The 20,895-nt window shown below is 35.3% G+C and overlaps 1 long non-coding RNA gene across 5 annotated transcripts in view; it reads left to right on the top strand.

The window, feature by feature from the left end:
- Window positions 1-20,559, top strand: part of LOC131060792 (uncharacterized) — a 54,458-nt gene extending 33,899 nt beyond the window's left edge. Inside the window, exons 4-5 of one of the 5 annotated variants that reach the window (XR_009110443.2) lie at window positions 20,033-20,178; window positions 20,292-20,559. This is a non-coding gene — a long non-coding RNA (uncharacterized LOC131060792). The other 4 variants (XR_009110444.2, XR_009110449.2, XR_009110448.2 and 1 more) reach the window with 4 other exon arrangements.
- The last annotated feature ends 336 nt before the right edge of the window (window positions 20,560-20,895 follow it).

The following is a 20,895-nucleotide window of genomic DNA, read 5'->3' as shown; positions in this document are numbered from 1 at the left end:
TCACTACCAAGATGCTCACTGCCTAGAAAGTCTCATTGTCGGAGGGCTCACTGCCTAGAAAAGGCTCATTGCCGAAGAAGAAAGAAAGATAAAGAGAATCCACCATTAAACACTATCTGCACAATTGGAATTGCTTTCGGCAAGGAATTTGCATGCTTTCAATAGAAAAAGCCATTCATCAACTCACCCAAATAATACTCTACATACTGTCTCTGGAAAAACATAATCCTCAATGTCAGCCAAAACAAAGATGTAAAATAGGTCTCCACTAAACATTTTGGTGGTGGGAAGGAATGAAAAGTAGACTGCAGTACAGTGTTTCTCATCGAACACATCAATACGTTACATAAATCGCCAAAGCCAGACCCAAAAATATTAGCCACACACTATACAATTGTCGTTACACAACTTCAATATCCGGACCAAAAACCTCGACCACCGGAACAATCCGGACCCAAAATAGCATTGATTAGTACCATCAAAACATTTTCTGAAAAACCAAGACATCTGAGAAATCTGGAAAACCTCCAAACGCTCAACACAACTCATACAAACACTGCTGCTCAACACAACATCCGGACCTAATCTAGACCACAGGATTTGACATCAATGACAACATATGACATAATGCTAACGCTTTCATTGTTTTTGCCCTTTGAAAGAGTCACAACATTGCACAATTACCACCTTTAGAAAGACTACAATCTTTCATACTTTATACGTTTTGAAAGAGTCACTTTCTTATTTTCTTCCCATTCTTGTCTCCTTCCATTAATCCTTCCTTGATTCACATGCTCCATTATTGATTCCTTCATCAATGATGTATTATATTCCTGTTGGCAATATGGAGGAATTGATTATGTGTTGCATTGATGTCAACACTAGCTGTTATGGTCAGTTACCGACATATAGGTTTTGGTTACCGGTTGAAGATCTTTTGTTACTAGTAAGGGTTTAAGGTTTTACTGGCATAGCGTTTACTGAGAATCTTTGACAAGATGCATTAGTGGTGTTGGTGCGACTTCTAGTTGGAATTCAGGATGCAGAAGGTGATCCTTGATCGTGCCTCAACTGATTGGAGACATTGCTTTGGCGTGGTGGACCTCAATTAGGTCCCGTACCTGTCTAGGTTATGGATCGGTATCATGTTAACGTGTTCTCTACACGTTACTGGGATGTTCTATGGATTGGTTATTGTTGTTTAGGTCTAAAGCCGACATGGCATACCATTGTAATATGGATGTATGTAATGATCTTATTGTTATATCTTTTAGGTGGCCGACCTAATTGGTTTAGGCCTTAGGGTTTGTATAAATTGATGTAAGATCTCATTGTAGATCATGTGTCGTGGTCATGGAATGAAATATCATATGCGAAGGAGATTTTGGTCGATCATAGGTGATTAAATTGGGTTTAAGTAAGAGGTCAAAGGCCTCTGGCATTGAGCTTAACCGGGACTATAATCAGGCATGGTAGATGCTATCTCTTGCAGTTCATTCTTCTAGGCATGGTAGGTGCTATCTCTGGCAGTTCATTCTTCTAGATTTTTGTCCAATTATCTTGAGGTGGTTATAACCTCTTTGTAGTCAGTGAGACTCTTTCGTAATGAGCAGTACGCTCTAGGCAGTGTGCCTTCCTGCATGTGAAGGGCCCTCATTGTATCACATACTTTCTGCAGAAGTATCATTTAACTGTGGGTAGGCTTCCCACCGTGGTTTTTCCCTTTATCGGGTTTTTCACATACAAATCATGGTGTTATGTGGTATGGTTGCATTGTGTTAATTCTCTGTTTCATTCTTAAGTTTTATTGCTTACCGGTATCTGTTTCTGCTATTCCGGTATTCAATGTTTATGTGCTCCGGTTAAAGGTTATAAAGTGGTTTGATTAATATAATATGTTGACAACTGATTAACACCCCCTCTCAGTTGTCCACCGGTTATCCTAACAATTCCTTGCTTCTATAATCTTTTCCCAAGGAAATGATCTCCCTTTGATATCTTATTCTCAAGAGAGTCACAACCTTACATTTCATGTCGCTTGACCATCATTGAACTTATATTATTTTAGTTATATTATATTATATTATATTTATGTTTTTTAATGTTTTAATTTATTATTAAATCGTATTTCAAAAAAGGGGACATTACACATATGGACAAGATAAATTGCTTGTGGAACTTTTAAGAAATATATTGCTATTATAAAGATGATGCACTGATATCACAATATTTTAATGTTCCAAAACTCACACAGACAACATATTTCATTCTTACACTTATTGACATTTTATAAGTCTAAATGATATTAAATGAGTTCTTTCGGAACATTAATGCTTCTATAAGATCACCCAATTGTCATAGAAGTGACGAAAACACATTTTGATATCAATTTAAGGAGCATAATAGATATGTTTGACTTCACAACATAATTCTCCAATTACCTTAATCATGAAAATTCACGGTGGATATAGAAAAGCCTACCAAATCTAGTTGTATTTATGATGGACACTAGGCTAATCCCATATGAAAAAGGTTTTCATTTGAAGGGCTTGTAAAATCCGTAAAAACCATACACCACCATTTGATTTTGGGGACTTAAATCGATTAAAATGCTCTCCAACATTTTGTGGTTCTCACATCTCTAACAAAAAAGTATCCTTTAAAAGATACAATCTGTTATTAAGCATGTATTGATACATACATTTGGATCAAGTGATTCAGAGCTTTGTTTGCTTTATTTGACTCACTCATATATAAACTCAAATTATCATTTAAATGAGTAGCATTCAATAGTGTCTTATCATCTTTTACTTCCCCCTTGTTGAGAGCATAACTTTTGTGTAGGCTTGACCTCTTTTCATGAACCCATAGAGGTACTGGTTTTAAAGGAACATCTTTTTTTCTAAGCTTCCAGAGATTAAACCTTTTGTCATTGGGTTGCTCTGCAAGGATTTGTGATTCTCCAGTGATTTCTATTAGCATCTTACATTAATTCTTCTTGATAAAAAATCAGATCTACAACTTTGATATTAAATGTCAAAATATTGAGAAGATTTGAAATACATAAATTAAAAGTAATATAGTACAATTCAAAATTATTTGTTTTTTGAACATATTTTTTGGTCAATAATTTTGGATTTTGTATCGATATTGAAATATTTGAGTACAAAAATTTAAACATCATAAACAAAAACTGGGATTAACTTCACACCAGTCTAAGAAATGAAAGTTTGATAGCGTTACAATTTAAACTAGTACTATGTATACAAACAGAGACCATCCTATGCTAAGAACCAAAACATCTTGCAGAAAAACGAACGTTGAAAAACAAACCACTATTGAGGAGAAAATACATAAAGCTATTAACAAAGAAACCCTCCTTTGCCATCTTCTTCTTCCTAGGACTGTTTACCCAGCAGTTGCTTGCATCAAACTTGATCTTTTTACCCTCGTTCTGCAACTTTATCTTTACTAGGGCCAACCTCCTCGCTACGTCTGTGTTGCGGATAAAATATTTTAGCTCCTCCCACACCTCACAGGCTTCCTCGGTTCTTATGATCTTGTTCGCGCCATCCATCGAAAGCACAAAAGGTTTAAATTCCACATTATCCCCTTACGACATCAAGCCTTCTCCAAAGGGATGTCGCGACCCTGCCCAAGAACCACTCTTCCTAACAGTGAGACCAATCTACACAAAGATTGAGCCAAAACACATCCCTTGGCCACCCACTCTACATCCACCATCGCCCCAAAAGTAAGTCCCCATTGCCCTTCAACATCGAAATGATATCCATATTGGTCCTGTATTTGAATTTAGACGCCAAAAACTCATCACCCAGTAGTTTCTTAATGATTTCGAAAAACTCATCATCGTCAAACATGAAAATTCTACCCAATCTTTTCTCTGAAATCCATCTGAAAAAAGCCAACTGCTGCATTAATGGAATGTAGGGTAAAGTCGGCTTCGATCATTGCAACCTGTGCTTCGGTAACCTTGCCTTCAATTCTTGAAGCTTCTCCACCATGCCATGACACCAAATGCCAACACAAATCCCCTGAAAAATTAAAAACCCATAGCCATGCCACATTAAAGGCAATAATTATTCCCAATTTACTCGGATTTGCAAACCTCTTGTGACTCTAAGCCTCCAAATCTCACGTGCCACCCTCTGCCATACCCAAAAATAAAAACTTGCATTTATGACAAGAACAGTGTGGTGGCGTACTATCGCGCAATGAAGAAAAAACACCCTTAATTCAACTATTTAGAATTCAATCCCGCCTCCAAGCTTCATACGACCTTCTTGGTGGCTAAAAGCAATTTCAATTAGCCCAAGCCACTTGTCTCCCCTCTCCATCCCACCATTTAACTGATTAATTGTCAAAGTCGCACCCCAAATTAGATAATACATCCACATTCACGTTTCCTTCTCTACGAACATGGGAGATTTTGTAATCTTGGAATGATTTTAATTTCCTACAAATGATATTAATTAATTTATTTTCTAACATTGTGAACATCCTTTTGCTTTTGCCTCTGTCCCGATCCTTGAATCCCCTTCTAAGTGCAATTTTGTTACTTCGAGATTATCTGCCAATTCTATTGCCAGCATTGCAACACTCGACTCGGCTTCATCATTCATTCCATTTGGCAACCTTTGAGCTCCATTTTCCAAGTCAAACCTTCACCATTTTCTGCAATGCATCCCGCACACGAGATACTCATAAATCTATAATTGCCAATAAATAGAATATTTTGATAGCTCATTCATAATTTGCAAAAATGAAAATACACAAGTCTCAAAATGTCATTACACTATGCAAATTCAAATTATAATCAATTTTAATATTCATTTTCTTCAGCAGAAGCATCAAGGTCAATCACAATCAATTGGATTGGCACTACTACTAGCTGTGCCAAGTGTAGAAGCTGGTTCAATTTCATTTTTCATTTGACAAAATGGCCAATCATTAACAATATAAGGAAAGTGATTTCACAAAACATAAGCAAACAACTGCTACATATGCATAATGTAAATAAACTGAAATCAATCTCAGTAAAGCTGATATAAAGTTTACTAACCCTATGTTCATAGGTATAGCTCACAAATGCAACTGAAATGATATTTAATTGCTTGCTTGCTGGCATATTCTGATAAAAAATACTGTCACAAAGTTATGAAAGTGAAACTGAGGTTTTAATCTATGAAATTAAGCTTGGGTATGACCCTTAGTACTTCCTGGGTGCTTGGGTTCTTTGTGGGTCCTTCAGAGAAGAACCCATAAAGAATCTGGGTATGAAGGACCCACAAAGAACCCAAGCACCCAGGAAGAACCCAAATCGTACCTGAACTGTAGCCGAAACCAAACCATACCCGTACCAAAACCCAGACTAAAATAGAAGAATCTGATATCGTAGGTTTAAAACCCCAAGCTAGGAAGTCACCCACAGGTTCCTAATAGCCTAGGAAGAAGTCACCTGCCACTTAGTGATCAGCACATGGCCATCGGTATGTGAGATCCATGTAATAGGCTATTTTGTAAGGGTTTGCAGTTGTGACATTAATGTCAAGTTCTTGTACGTATGGTGAGACTAGCCTAGGAAGTCACCCATTGGTTTGTAATAGCCTAGGAAGTCACCTACCACTTTTTGATCAGTATATAGCCATTGGTATGTGAGATCCATGTAATAGCCTAGGAAGTTAGCGTTTGCAGTTGTCACATTAATGTTAAGTTCTTGTACGTACGGCTAGATCGACAGTTATGGTAGGATAGACTAAGTCTCTATACAAATGATTACCACTACTTATTATACAATAAGATACAGTCACGTTCGCTGTACAACTTTGTGATAGTTTCTTGAAAGCTCTAGTACGGACATACTGATGAACCCAATATAACGCAGGTAATCAAGATAGTGGGAGGGCGTAGGGCTATAATAACTTAATCGGTATCTCCTAAAGGTGTCTTTATCTATTCACATTACAGACAAAAAATTATAGGCGTCATATGACACAGTATTAGTAGGTCAGTTATCACATGTAGTTTAAGGTGTGTTTCTCTATATTCACATTACAGACAAGAATTATATTCGTCGTATGACTGTATTAAATACGGAGTGATCGCATGTATTTGAAGGAATATTTTACTGCTGACAGAGATAGAAAAGACAACCGAACTATCTTTTCAAGAAAATGTTTCCTTAAAATTGTAAGAGCTTCAAGAAAATACTAACTTTTTTGATTCCTAGTAGTGCTCTGACATTATTTCAATTCTTAAAGATGAACTGCCTTAGCTTTCCTACTATTGGTCACTAGTGGAGCCGACCTTCTGGGCCAGAAATCTGAACTGTCCTCCTGATTTTAAATTAAATATCTGAACAGTGTTCAATAAATCTAATCTGCAAGAACACAGCTTGTAGTATTATCTCACTAGTACAAGGAAAAACAAATGATTGCAAAACGTGCGCCAAGGAATCATTGGCAACTCGCTGACCTCTAACTATTCAACTGGATGCTGGAGTTTGCGTCACATTCTCATTGTGCGCATTTATGTTGATAGTCACTGCATGGTTATAATGTTTTTTTTAAAGTTCATTTGTTAAAAGTTCATTCTTGAATATATAATTTTTAATTTATTAACTATTTTTGTAAGGGAAAAATTATGTTTACTAGTTTAATTGTTGTCTTGTAAAACTGTAGTTTAATTGTTGTCTTGTAAAACTGTACTGTATCTGTATTGGTCTTTGCAAAATCAAAATTTTGATAACTTTTAGTAAATTTATATATTTTTTATTCTTAATTTGTAAACAATTTATTTTCTGGATGATAGTAATGCTACTTTAATTTAATGGTAACATATGATGGATTACACTTTGTAATAATATTCTTATTGTAACAACACAAGCAAGTAATGCACTTAATTTTTGATAGTGTGCTATCAATCATGGTTTTATTTTTATATCTCAATTTACTCCTTTCTTATGCTATCAGGTTCTTCTAAAACTCGCCTTGTACTCGTATGGGAACGGTTCACATTAGGGTCTAAATCTTGGGTTGGGTCTTCATTTGGATCACTTAGAGTCCCTCTTGGGCAACTTGGATTATTTTTAGGTCCTTCTATGAAGGTCTTGGAAGGAAGGTTAGGTGCATATCATTTTGAAAATAGTTTTGTAAACAAGAAAGTGCTTGCTTTAATAATTTCATCCTTGAGTGAAAAATTTGTGAAATTGCTTGAAAGGTGTTGCCCCTAACCTTGTTGGGGCGTTGCCTCTATATCCACAAGGGAGGCATCACCCGCGAATCCCCATGAGGGGTGTTGTTGTTCAACCCTATAGAGCAACTTCAAAAGGTACATCTCTAAAGTAGAGAGCTTTAGAAGAAGCCATAGTCAAAAAGGAGCAAGTGGCTAACAACCTAGCTATGAAGCCAAGAAAAACAACAATAGGTCAAATGAAAGGTATAAAAAAGTACTATATAATGTTATTATTACTTCAAATATGAACACTAAAAAAGCAATATGATCATTCAAAACAAAATAGAAATGTGGCTCTGAGAACAAGGCTAAAGATGATCAGTCAAAAGTGTTCATCATGTGCAACATTGGTGAACAAGATAATGTTGGAAAATGGTACTTGGCTAGTGGATGCAATAATTACATGTGTGGTAAAGAAAAAATATTTGCATTACAGAAAGGGAAACACATTTACAAGTAGATAATAAACATGCATAAAGATAAACACAATGAACACAAGATATATCATGGGGAAAACTCTTTCGTGTGAAAAACCCCACACCCCAAAAGCACATTTCTTTGTATTCTAGTAATCAAAATTCTTACAATACAATATCAGCACTTAGTTTCTTCAACAAGAGTCTACAACTACATCCCACAACTTGAATTAATTCCGACAATATAACACTTCACCTGCAAAACTTAAGATGACTACTACTCTCTATGGCTACCTTTTATAAAGAAATACATCAAAGAAGGAAGCTTCTAGATGAAGCAACAAGATGGGGTCTTGCAAAGTATTTGGCCCTATTTTTGGGCCACCGAAAAGCATGCAAATGACATGTACATCTCCAAATGACTCTCCATTCAAACCTCCTATGGCACCCAAATTTACTATTTGGAGGTATGATAGATGCTCTTACGCATCTTACAACCGTCATAATTTACTACACTTACAACTGTATTTGGCCCTATTTTTGGGCTACCTTTTATAAAGAAATACATCAAAGAAGGAAGCTTCTAGATGAAGCAACAAGATGGGGTCTTGCAAAGTATTTGGCCCTATTTTTGGGCCACCGAAAAGCATGCAAATGACATGTACATCTCCAAATGACTCTCCATTCAAACCTCCTATGGCACCCAAATTTACTATTTGGAGGTATGATAGATGCTCTTACGCATCTTACAACCGTCATAATTTACTACACTTACAACTGTAAGAGAATCTGTCATAGATGATTAACACTAGCTTATTCTCTTACAACTTGTTATAACCCAATTTGGGTACCCACCTCCGTGAAAAAGGTATCTCCTACCACTTGTTCAATATGTCATAGGCTGACACTTGTCAAGATCTTCAAAGTGGGAAGCCTACCTCCACATGCAATATATGTGTCATAAAGTCATCGTCAAGTAGGATGGCACCAAGCATTTGGCTGCCACTAGATAACTAGACATTTGTAGACAAACAATAAATAAAATAATAAATAAATAATGCAAAATCAATATTAAGATTTGCAAAGATTGAGATACCTTAATCCCAACATCGATCTGCTCCGGTGGACATATCTTCTACTTTAACATGCTTGGTGGCTTCTTCAGACAGCAGCTTTCTTAATTTTTTTAAGGCCTTAAGCAACCTTTGATCAGCTTCTCATTCATCTTCCGTTCTATAATGTCCACTCTTACAAACCCTCGATCTTAACTGTTCTGATGTCATTCTGTTGGGGTGGATGGAGACAAAAACGAACACAAACATAATACGCAGAAATAAAAAATATCAACACATCTTACAAAATATAAATATGAAGATTCATCAAAACTGCGTTCAGTGCTACATCACTTTATCATTAATCAAGCAATTAGAATCATTACTAATGTTTAGAATGCTACAGCATTCAATTCATTCTTAATTGCTGTCATGTTGCCACCTCATACTCAAACCCATTACATGATGCCTCTTTATTAGAACAATTCATTACATAGATAATTCTAGATCATAGGTCAACTAAGTAAATACAAATAAGTATTTAATATTTTTTTCTTATTTCTGTTCTGAAATATTTTTTTCATGTAGAATCTTTTTAGAATTCTCTAATTTAATTGTCTCATTCATTAAATATTTTCAATTGAATGACAGAAATTACATTTGAAATATTGATTTTCTGATCATTGATTTAAAAAAGCTATTAAATTTTTTTTTTAAATAATAGATTTAGATTTTTCTTAAAATATTTTTTTACAAGCAAAATATGCAACAAAGTTTTCGAAGAGATTTAGAATACAAAATAACAAGCTTGCTCCAAATAGTTGTGAATTTGGAATTAAATAAGACAGATTGGAACAACAATATAAATCCAACCGTGTATTTTTGATGTGATAAAGTTAATGTGTTTGACCATTTATGGTGTTTTATTAGTATCGATGTTTTTGTTTTATTTAAGTAGGTTATCTCAAATTTGAAGATCTACGTGTATGCAGAATATTCAATATAGTTTTGAGTTCTATTAACATGTACTTAGCTCTTTCCTCGTTGTCAGGATCTCAGCTATTTTTAGTATTTTCTGCAGTTTCTACTTCTCTTGCACTCGATGCGTGAGATTCTTTATTTTTTAGGTGTTTTAGTTAGTTTTTTTTAGTTTGTCCAGTCTTCGAACTCAGTGTGCTGTAAGCAATTTTCAATACAGAAAATTTCATTTTCAGATCTGTATGCTTCCATTTATCTCGTGTATGTACAGAGAGCAAGTTGTTATTGAAGTCTTTATTCTGTAATCAGAGATTGAGTGCGCAATTTTCTATTTCTGATCTAATCTTTGGCATAGTAGAAGTGCAGTTCTTTCAATCCTTGAAAATTAAGGACAAAAGACACAATTTTTTAATACTGTTCTAGCATTGATATTATGCATTTTGTTTATTTATGTAGCTATCGATTTGATTATTTTGTCTACGCATAAAGTAATAGGTTGCGAGAATCTTTGAAACCGGAAAGATCGTTAACAGGGAATTTTTACGAGAAGTAATTGCATAGATGTTGTGGTACACCTTCTAGATTCCCTAGTTGAGTTTATCGACGGTGTACATGCTAAAAATTTGAATGCTTGTAACCATCAATTAAGCGAGAATCTTTGAAACCGGAAAGATCGTTAACAGGGAATTTTTACGAGAAGTAATTGCATAGATGTTGTGGTACACCTTCTAGATTCCCTAGTTGAGTTTATCGACGGTGTACATGCTAAAAATTTGAATGCTTGTAACCATCAATTAAGGATTCTCTTCTAGGGAGAGAATTTGAATAGGATAGTGTCTTAGGAAAAATGATGCTTAATAATCGAAGGAGCGTGCACATACGACATTAATAGCAGTAACGTTTGGTTCAGAAACTAATGTTGCATTATAGAAAAGCTTCAATCTTTAGAAGACACCTCGTGATCCGAATTATGGATTCGGATGACAACACTTGAGTGAGAATCTGTGGTATTGTAAATTTTGTTTACAAGAACCAGAAAGCATAGAATTGAAGCAAGCCAAAAAGTAATCTATTCCATTTGAAAATCCAACATATAGAAGCTCATGAGATTCCAAGGGTCACAAAAACCTCTTGAGAATCGAAGTCCAACAGTCACATTTGTTCGTTACATAATAAAATCTAAAAACTACAAAATTTTCAAAAAACCTTATGAAATTTTATCCTAACTTCAACTAGACATAACTTTCTGCTCGGGACTCGAAATTACGAGCCGTTTAACTCGTTGGAAAGGTGTACCACAACATACCACAACATACACAATCATGGCCTCATTTGGTGGTAGGAAGACCAGACATAAAGTCCATAGAAACTGAGTGCCAAGGCTTTTTAGGAACATGAAGTGGTGAGTACAACCCAAGTTTACGATTGGCAGGCTTAGCAATAGCACATGCGGTACAAGCTTGAATATATGAAATAACATCATTTCACAATTTTGGCCAATAGAAATACTTCTGAAGTATAGCACTAGTCTTACCTATACCAAAGTGACCAGCAACCTTACTATAGTGAGCTTCCCACATCAACTTTTTGCGTCCTACATTGGGTACAAAGATTTGGCCAAGGTGACAAAGCATTCCATCCTGCAAATAGAAGTCATTCACTTGATGTCCCTTCACTAGTTGATTATAAACATCTGCAATTTCAACATCGTTCTCGTACAAGCAAGCCAAGGCTTCAGACCACATGAGTTCAAAACCATACTTATGGCTGCAATTGGAGGGTTGCTCAAACAGTCTGCTATTTTGTTAGTACTTCCCTTCTTGTGGCGAATATTGAGGTGAAATTGTTGAAGATATGTTGACCATCGTTGATGTCGATCATTTTGCAACTTCCCTTGTGTTTGCAAAAATTGGAGGGGCTTGTGATCTGTGTGGATGATAGTCTCCTTACCCAAAATGTAATGCTTCCATTTCTTATAGGCTTGAACAATAGCATATAGTTCTTTGTCGTAAGTAGCATATCGACGCACTGTATCAGAAAAAGTTTGACTGTGATATGCAATTGGATGACCATGCTGCATGAGGACTGCCCCTAGAGCATATTCTGATGCATCTGTTTGTATTTCAAATGATTGTTGCAGGTCAGGAAGAGATAAAACTGGTGCAGAACATAACCTTCGTTTTAGCCCCTCGAATGCATCTTGTTGAGCACTTGTCCATTTAAACTTTGCTTGTGTCCGCCCCCTCAATGACTGATTTAGAGGCCAAGACAGATGGGAAAATCCCAACACAAATCTGCGATATAAGTTTGCCAACTCGAGGAAACTTCGTAACTCTGTGAGATTTCTAGGAGACGGCTAGTCTTTAATCACTTGTATCTTCTTTGGATCAACATGGACACCCTCAATGTCAATAACGTATCCTAAGTATTTGATACTCTGCATACCAAACAAGCATTTTTCTTTGTTTGCATAAAGCCCATGTTCTTGTAAGGTTGAGATAATTTTTTCCACATGTTGCAAATGTTCCTCCCAAGTTTTGCTGAAGATGAGTATGTCATCCAGATATACCACCATGAAGGAATCAGTGAATGGTCTAAGTATATCATTCATCATTCTCATGAATGTCGTTGGAGCATTTGTTAGACCGAAAGGCATCACTAGCCATTCAAACAATCCCTCTTTAGATTTGAAAGCTGTCTTCCACACATCGGCTGATTCAATTGGTACTTGATGTTATCCTAATTTCAAATCAATTTTGGTAAAGAATCGGGCCCCTTTAAGCTGGTCCAAGAGATCATCTATCCGGGGAAGTGGATACCTATTTTTGACTGAAATTTTATTCAAGGCCCTATAGTCAATACAAAGTCTCCAAGTTCCATCCTTTTTCTTTGCTAGAACAATGGGGCTGCCACAGGGTTATGCACTTGGATGAATATGTCCCTTCTCAATCAATTCTTGTATTTGCCTCTTAATTTCATTATTCGCTAATACTGACCTACGATAGACTGGTTCATTAGGTAATGGAGTTCCTAGTATGAAATCAATAGTATGTCTCATTTGGCAGTGTGTATGTACCCCAGTTGTTAACTTAAACAGATTGTCATATTTCATCAAAATTTGATCCATTGATATTTTCTGCAGTGTTGTGGTGTTTGTGATGGTATGGGAATTATAAATTGATTTTCTTTCTTCTTTAGAACGAATCATTAATAAGATGAATGTTCCCATTTTGGCAACCAACCTGTTACATTGCTTGGCACTAATCAAAGAGGTAGTGTATGCAGGGCTTACCTCTGGTATTCGGTATTTCTGCTCACCTAATATGATGGTCACGTTGCTTGAACTCATAAACACCATGTCGCTGGTACATATATGGTTGTCCCAACAGAACATCACAAACATCTAAGGGAGCCACATCACATATTACCTCATCTTTCAAAGGCTTTATAGAGTATGAAAGGCGACATTGCTGGTGCACCTGGATATCTCTTCCTTGACTAACCCATCCCATTGAATAGGGTTGCAGGTGGGTTGTTTTCAGATTTAGTCTCTTCACAGTCTCTGTTGATATTAGGTTCTTTTGACTTCCGCTATCAACAATAAAGTGCAGGGCTTTTCCTTCGGCCCACATTTGTGAATGGAACAATCTCTCCTCATCCTCCCAGGTTAATATCCTTGTAGTAGCTACCGTGGCATATGGATCAGCCTCAATGACCTGTTCATGATTTCCTTCTGTGCAAGTTTCTGCCACCTTAGATTCTTCCGCCTTGTCTTCATGCATCTCCATCATTAAGCTTTTTATGGTTTTGCAATCTTTTGTATTATGCGAGGGACTCTTATGGAATTCACACCACATCGTTTTCTTGTGTCTTCTTCATACTCCATGTCTTTTTTGTGGGTGAATTGGGAGAGGGTTCCCTAGAGATTTGTTTCCATGTAGTTTTGCCACTTTCACCCTTCCATATGTTGTTTGCGAAATTATCTCTCCTTCCTTTCTGTTTGAATTTCTCCTCAATTTTGGTAGCAAATTTATATGTACTAGGTAAAGTCTCTATGTTTAGGAATTCCATTTCGGTTTGGATGTACCTGTGGAGTCCAATTTGATATTTCAACACTCTCTGCTTCCCAAAATCTTTGATGCCAAGCTTTGCTGTTAAGGCATGAAACATATTAGTATATTCCTGAACAGTTTGGTCCTTCTTTTGTTGAAGCAATTGCCACTGCATATATTTTTGTTCATATGTATCAATAGGAAAATATTCTTCCTTTATGTGCTCCATGAATTCTCCCCATGTGGGTTTTTGATAAAAAATAAAAGTGCTGCCATTTTCTGGTGCCTTGGATGCCAACTTTGCTTCTCACGAATCTTTCACATGATTTTCAGCTTTGAGGAGAGCGAAAGTTATCTTCTTTTCATCTGAAAACTGATTGACAGAGAAATATCTTTCTAGTTTTGAAACCCAATCATCAATAGCATCTGCATCGATTTTTCCTTGGAATGTGGGTATATCAAAATTCACTTGCACCTTGAATGGCGTATACCCTGTGAATAGTGGGTTTGCTTGTGACCCATGACTTTCTAGCATTTTCTTGAACTGCTCCATCATTTCTTCACGTCGTTTTGTTAGTGCATCTTCAACTAACGTCTTAATGTCATCGTCGGTCTGCAACTTAGCCATCTGCGATCGTGTGCATCTCAAATGAAGGTAGTTTGAAGGATTCCTTGTTTCCAACCCCAATCTTTGATATGTTGATTGCGTGTGATATGACATACAGGAGCGAACTTGCTCTGATACCATTGATCCAAATTATGGATTCGGATGACAACACTTGAGTGAGAACTTGCGGTATTGTAAATTCTGTTTAAAATAACCAGGAAGCATAGAATTGAAGCAAGCCAAAAAGTAATCTATTCCATTCGAAAATTCAACATATAGAAGTTCATGAGATTCCAAGGGTCACAAAAACCTCTTGAGAATTGAAGTCCAACGGTCACATTTGTTCATTACATAATAAAATCTAAAAACTACGAAATTTTCAAAAAAACTATATGAAATTTTATCCTAACTTCAACTATGCATAACTTTCTTCTCGGGACTCGAAATTACGAGCCGTTTAACTCGTTGGAAAGGTCTCCAAGAGTTGTAGATGAGAATTTAAAAAAAGTATGCGATGCTTGCTAGGCCTAAAAATGACCAGAAGGCCTTCAAAAATGCAAATTACTAACATTTAGACAAACTAAAAAAGATATTATTCAAATTTTCTTCTGATCACCTCGAGTGATATTCATCATCACCGCTTTCATAGCCTTGTTGTCTCTTGTGTGCATAGTGTCTTCCTAGGTCTTGGGTCCCTTTACTGTTACTTCACGTAAAATAGCTTCTTATCTCTCCATAGAATTCTCCTAATGCTCTTGGTGCTCAGTACTACTGATGCTCGCCTTTTTACTTTGTGCACTTCTTCAAGAACTAAACGTATTGTCAACCTTTTAGTAAGGTAGAGGTATTAATCTATTGGGAGCGATTCAACTTGCTTCTTCACGAGCAAACATTCTCTGTCAACGTGGAATGTCCATGAATGACTTCGTGGAGTGATGTGTAGGTCAACACCGTTAAAAGGAATCATCTTTCACAATTATCTCCACGATACGCTACCATGCTAGATTAAAATGTTTCTATTGATTGATTAATTGAACAATCCAAGTAACAATTTTGTTCGTTAAAACATCCAGAAATCTAGTCGAAGAGGAACTTAAGGTAACCCAAGTGAGAATTATTAATATCCCATCAGCAATGAAGTCGTTAACTTTGCGAGAGAACCATTTGTGGATCTTTTCATGTGTTATTTGCCAAGGCATTTTTTCGAACAACATAGAGCCTAATCGAGAGAGTCAATAATGTAATTGAATTGGTAACCTTTAAGGTCAGTCTTAGGTTTACCCAATCTACAGTGCATTGAAGTTTTTATGTACAATGGCTTATTTACGTCTCAGTCGAAGTGCGAGAAGGGCTTCAAACCTTTGTCAGAAACTTATTCTCTTCAAAGAAGATCTATTTGTGTAAGAATAGAGCGCAATGTCAGGAAACGTTCAATGACCCATGGTAACTAATTCTAGTGCAAAACAGGACATACTTTGTGCAATATGATTACTGCTTAGAAATGATTTTGATTACGATTTACAGATGGATGCAAAAATTAGTTAACACTCATAGCTAATTCTGTGCGTGAGACATAAATTGATGCATAATGACACAAGATGCAAGATGATTCAGAGGGGAGTTGGTTATAATGGTGGCAATAGTTGAAATATGTATTTGAATATTTGCCATCATGAGAACAATTTTCAATGAAATGTTTCTTATTCGAATCATATCTTTTACGGTTTCTATTATTACCAAGAATGTGTTGGAATTGCGTTCAATGACCCACGGTAACTAATTCTACTGCAAATCAGGACATACTTTATGTACAATAGATTACTACTTACAAATGGATTTGATTACGAATATCACATCGGTGCAAAAATTGTTATCACTTTTAGCTAATTCTGTGCGTGAGACATAAATTGCCGCATAATGACACAAGGTTCAAGTTGATTCAGGCAGGAGTTGCTTAAAATGGTGGCAATAGTTGAAACGTGCCATATTATGGATTTGATTATCTTCCACCATCAGAACCATTGTCAATGAAATGTTTCTTATTCTAATCATACCTTTTACGGTTTCTATTATCACCAAGAATATGTTGGAATTAATGCATTGATGGGAAGGTATGTTGGCAGTATTAATTTCAATTTCTGCAGTTTGTTAGAGTATGGTTGTAAGAGGTGACAAACTACGTCCAGTTAGTTATCAAGGATATATTTTAGTTTCCAAGAACTTGTCGTGTTTCTTAAGACTTATATAAAGTATTTAATATTTTCAAGTAGAATAAATAGACAATTTCATTTGTGCGCACATTGTTGGTACTTGTATGTTCATGTCTCTGCAATGTATGTTCATGTCTCTACAATTTATCATGGCTATAGAGTTTGGGAGTTGCATGAAAAAGTAAAGTTGTTTGATAGGTGAAGAAAAAGAATGAAGATTTAGAAGAAAAGTTGTAAATATTAGAAGAAACAAATAGTTTAGAGATGATGAAAATTTCAAAATTGAAAGAAGATATAGTAGCATACAATTAATGTAAACAGTCAAAGCCAGTGGTCTGTGATGTTTCATGTGACAAATTTTTTTAATTTTTTTTTAATGATATGATTTTACTGAAGTTCTTTGTGAATACGAATGTGAAGATGAACACATAAGATGTAATGATAGTCCATCCATAGTCCATTTTCACGTAAACTGTCATATGTTCATTCTTCAATTCTCTGTTTCCATGTATCTTTTCACAACTATTCTTCAAACCGCAAATACGATAAAGATGAATGTCTCAACAGATATCTTCTGTATGACTTTCTCTGTTATAATGTAAACACTGTATCCTCTTTAATCTTTGAACTGATTTGTTTTAAGTTGTAGCACTGATTTTTTTTGCTTGTCATACCCATTTGCGATCTCCATTTTGCCTTATTTTCACACCCATAACTACCTAGTGGCGTGGGAAACTTTCAGAAATATCGATTTCTATTTTCCAGTGAGACCTTATTTTTTTCACTATAGGATGACAATGGTTGCGTACCTCTTTACAATGACAAATCCTTTTAACAATTATCTTGAAACAAAAATTGCGGTTTACCTTCTATTTTTTGATTTGATAGTAGCTTTATGATGAGATAATTCTAGATCTTAGGCTGACATGCCACTCACAAGCAAATATTTAATATATGAAAACTTCCTAATTCTTATCTTGCTTCCCTCTAAATATCCTAATTACTTTAATCTTTCTCTTACATCCTTTTGGTAGCCATTGGGGTGGGAGAAATTAAACAATCCAACAGGTTGGGTGTTGCTTCATCATAGGAGTGCTTAGATAAGCAAGAGCATCTTGAGAGTTGATTCTAATGGAATGGGAGATGGCGTTTGTTATAAGGTGAGTAGTCTAGGAGTGGTTAGTTGGTTTAGGATGTCAAATATGTTTAAGTCTTCAAAAGAAAGAGAGTTCCACCTAAAGGAAAGTAGTCTTCTATGATTGAAAGTAAAGGCTTTAAAGTGCCAAAGGTGAAAGTACTATTTTGCAAGTTAGAAATTGTATATTTGTAGCGGAAGTAAATTTTTTTGTTGCCGCAAATAAATTAAAAGATGCGTGTCAGATTCCATTGGATTTGGTGAAATGAAAAGGTTTTTATAATAATGTATTTTGTTTGGGAGAGAGCAAAGAGGGAGGTCATGCTATTTCTATTGATGAGGCCAATGAACAAATAATTCAATTATTTAAATGATTATTATGTGTTTGGATTATCAAATCATGTTTAGAAAGGTTAAGAGGAATATAGATTTTTCAAGATGCCTCCATTTGGATGTTGGAAGAGGAGAGCTGCTCGAGATAAAAAAATGGCAATGGTGTGCTCATCTGATAGTTTAGTGGATGTGTGACTGGAGGAATGAAAGTCACACATTAGTTTCAGTTAGCTGTCAAGCTTAGATCCAAGTTTGTAGGAATTGGTTACATGCCATCTTTTCAAATAAAATATAATAGAAAGCTTGATTTTGTATGTATCATCTTTATACTACTGTTATGTCTCCAAATATTAAAATAACACGCCTATCTGAAATCTAATTGTACTTTTTGATTCAACAAATTGTTGGTATTAATGTTGTGTGTTGCTCTTGAATGCAAATACCAATATTCTATAAAGTACCGTGTTTGGAATGAGTGCGCAGGTGTAATGTAGTGAAAACAAATTATTGCTCTTGCTCACCAATATGAATCTACACTAGCTTTTGTTTACTTTTTCTTTTTTAACTTAGTTAATCAATGCTAACCGTTTCTTGCGTTGTGTTTAAAAAGATCCATGTACACCGCTATTTAAGCGTTATCTGGGCTTGTTTTTATCCTCCTTTGTGTCTTGACTTTTTCTAAAGGCAATTTGAGACTTATTCCAAATGCTTTCGGCTTTTCCTCGCGCTTAAATCTTTTGGGAATAGTGTTGTAGAACTTTTCAAAGTTTCAACGTTCAAGCTTCCATTCTTCATATTAATGCTTCCTAGAGATGTGATGCTATAACCTTTTGCAATTTTTGATTGGCTTCAGTGATAAGAGGTGCGACGAATCTTGAATAGGATTCTGGCAAACTCCCAAGAAGCGTTATAACCTGCAGCTTCTGAGATCATTGACCCATATGCTGCCTATTGACGTTGTAGACGTAAATTGATTCAAATGCTCTATATATTTTGTGGTTTCTGCATTTCTAATTAAAAAATATTCTTTCGAAGATACAGTCTAGTATTTAGATGCGTTGATTCATGCACGATGCAAAGCTCCGTTTGCTTTTTACACTCACACATGATAAATCAAAATATCATTTAAGTGAGTAGTAACTAGTATCCAACAGTCTTATTATCTCTTACCTACCACTTGCTGACAGAATATACATTTTGTGTAGGCTTAATCTCTTTTCAACAAACCAAACAGGTCCCTGTTTAACAACAGCAGTATCTTTATTCTGAGCTTTTAGAGAGTAAACCTTTCATCACTGAGCTGCTCGACAATCTTTTGTGATTCTCCAATGCTTTCTACTGCCATTTTACACTAACTCTTCTTTGAAAAAAAGTCAGACCTACAACTTAATATTGAAAATATAGCTCAAAATTATTTTTAAAATATAGCTAAAAATTATTTTCGCTTTCGCTTTCTTAGTTCACAACTTAATATTATGATTTTATGGGAAAAAAAAAGTGCAATCTTATTTCATAAAATATATAAGTAATGGTTTTATAAAAATAGTTAATATGTTTAAATATTGACCATTTACACATGCATTATTATTTATTTATTTAATGTCTTCATGTGTACTTTATACTTAGGCAGTAGGCTGTAACTTTAATTACATATACTTAGTAGAATTATTTTTTAGAAGTCTAGTTAAATACTAATTGAAATTTAAATCTTTTTTTAATAGAACTCATTTAGACACGAGCAATAGAAAGTATACTCGAACTTGAGGAAAGAAAACATTTTAGAGTGGAACGCTAACTTTCAAAAGGCTGTCTGTATTTTATTTAACAACGGATACTTTTAGATTTTTGCAACTGCTTTTCTTTAAAAAAATAAATAAATATATATCATTGTAATAACTGCATGATACGATTTTTTTAATAAAATAAAAGTAAAATATATCATTATAATAATTGCATGATACGATCGGAGATTTAAGTTGTGGTTCTTATGTACAGACGAAAAAAGTGAGAGAATGATGGTATATGATTTTATGAAGCCATAGATCTCTAAATCATTACATACGTTGAGAATGGCGAGACGGACCCTGTTCACAACTTCCAGTTTAGCCAGCTTTATTCGTAGCGAATGCACTGTGGGGTCGGTACGTAGCTACATCGTTATTGCATAACCAAACCAAACCATAAAATTCAGTAAAATTTGTAAGCACACTGTTCGAAGCTTCCCCGCTTGTTGATACATTGAATTACTATGCAGGTGAGTCAACAACTTTGTTTTTCGTGATGCTACTAGACTTAGTTTTGGTGCCCACAATTGCAGACGTGGGGCAACGCTCATGGCCTCGTTTGTTCTTCTGTGATTTGTAGGGAGATTTTTTAACACCCTAATTCGATAGGTATATGGATGTTTCAGTGTAAAAACGAGTTCTATAAGTTTGTCATTGACAAACCAACGTGTCGAAATTATTATGAACATTTTTGATTTATCACTCATTAAAATTTGAAACTTAAGTCAGTTGAACAGATTTCGTATGTTATCATTAATAGTTTTGAAAAAATTAGATATGGGTGAGAGCCAACAGACATAAAGTTGTATCATTGGGAGAATGTTCGTGTACACAAAATTATTTTATTTTTGACTTAAGTAAATTAGAGTACGGTCATTTTTTGGTTTAAGACATGGGGCTGTGAGGTGACAAGATTTTGGCAATTAGCAATTTGTTTGTACAAGGTATTGCAGTTGTTAGAGGAAATCTTAAATTCTTGTACGCAAGGTGAGATCGACTGTTTCGGTAGGATAGAGTATAGACTAAATCTTTATAAACGTGTACTTATTACAGTAAGATATGGTCACGTTTTCT

This window comes from Cryptomeria japonica, chromosome 10, assembly GCF_030272615.1.
Source record: "Cryptomeria japonica chromosome 10, Sugi_1.0, whole genome shotgun sequence".
Lineage (NCBI taxonomy): Eukaryota > Viridiplantae > Streptophyta > Pinopsida > Cupressales > Cupressaceae > Cryptomeria > Cryptomeria japonica.
The sequence above is the reverse complement of the archived record's forward strand: the minus strand, read 5'-3'. Positions and strand labels throughout refer to the sequence as shown.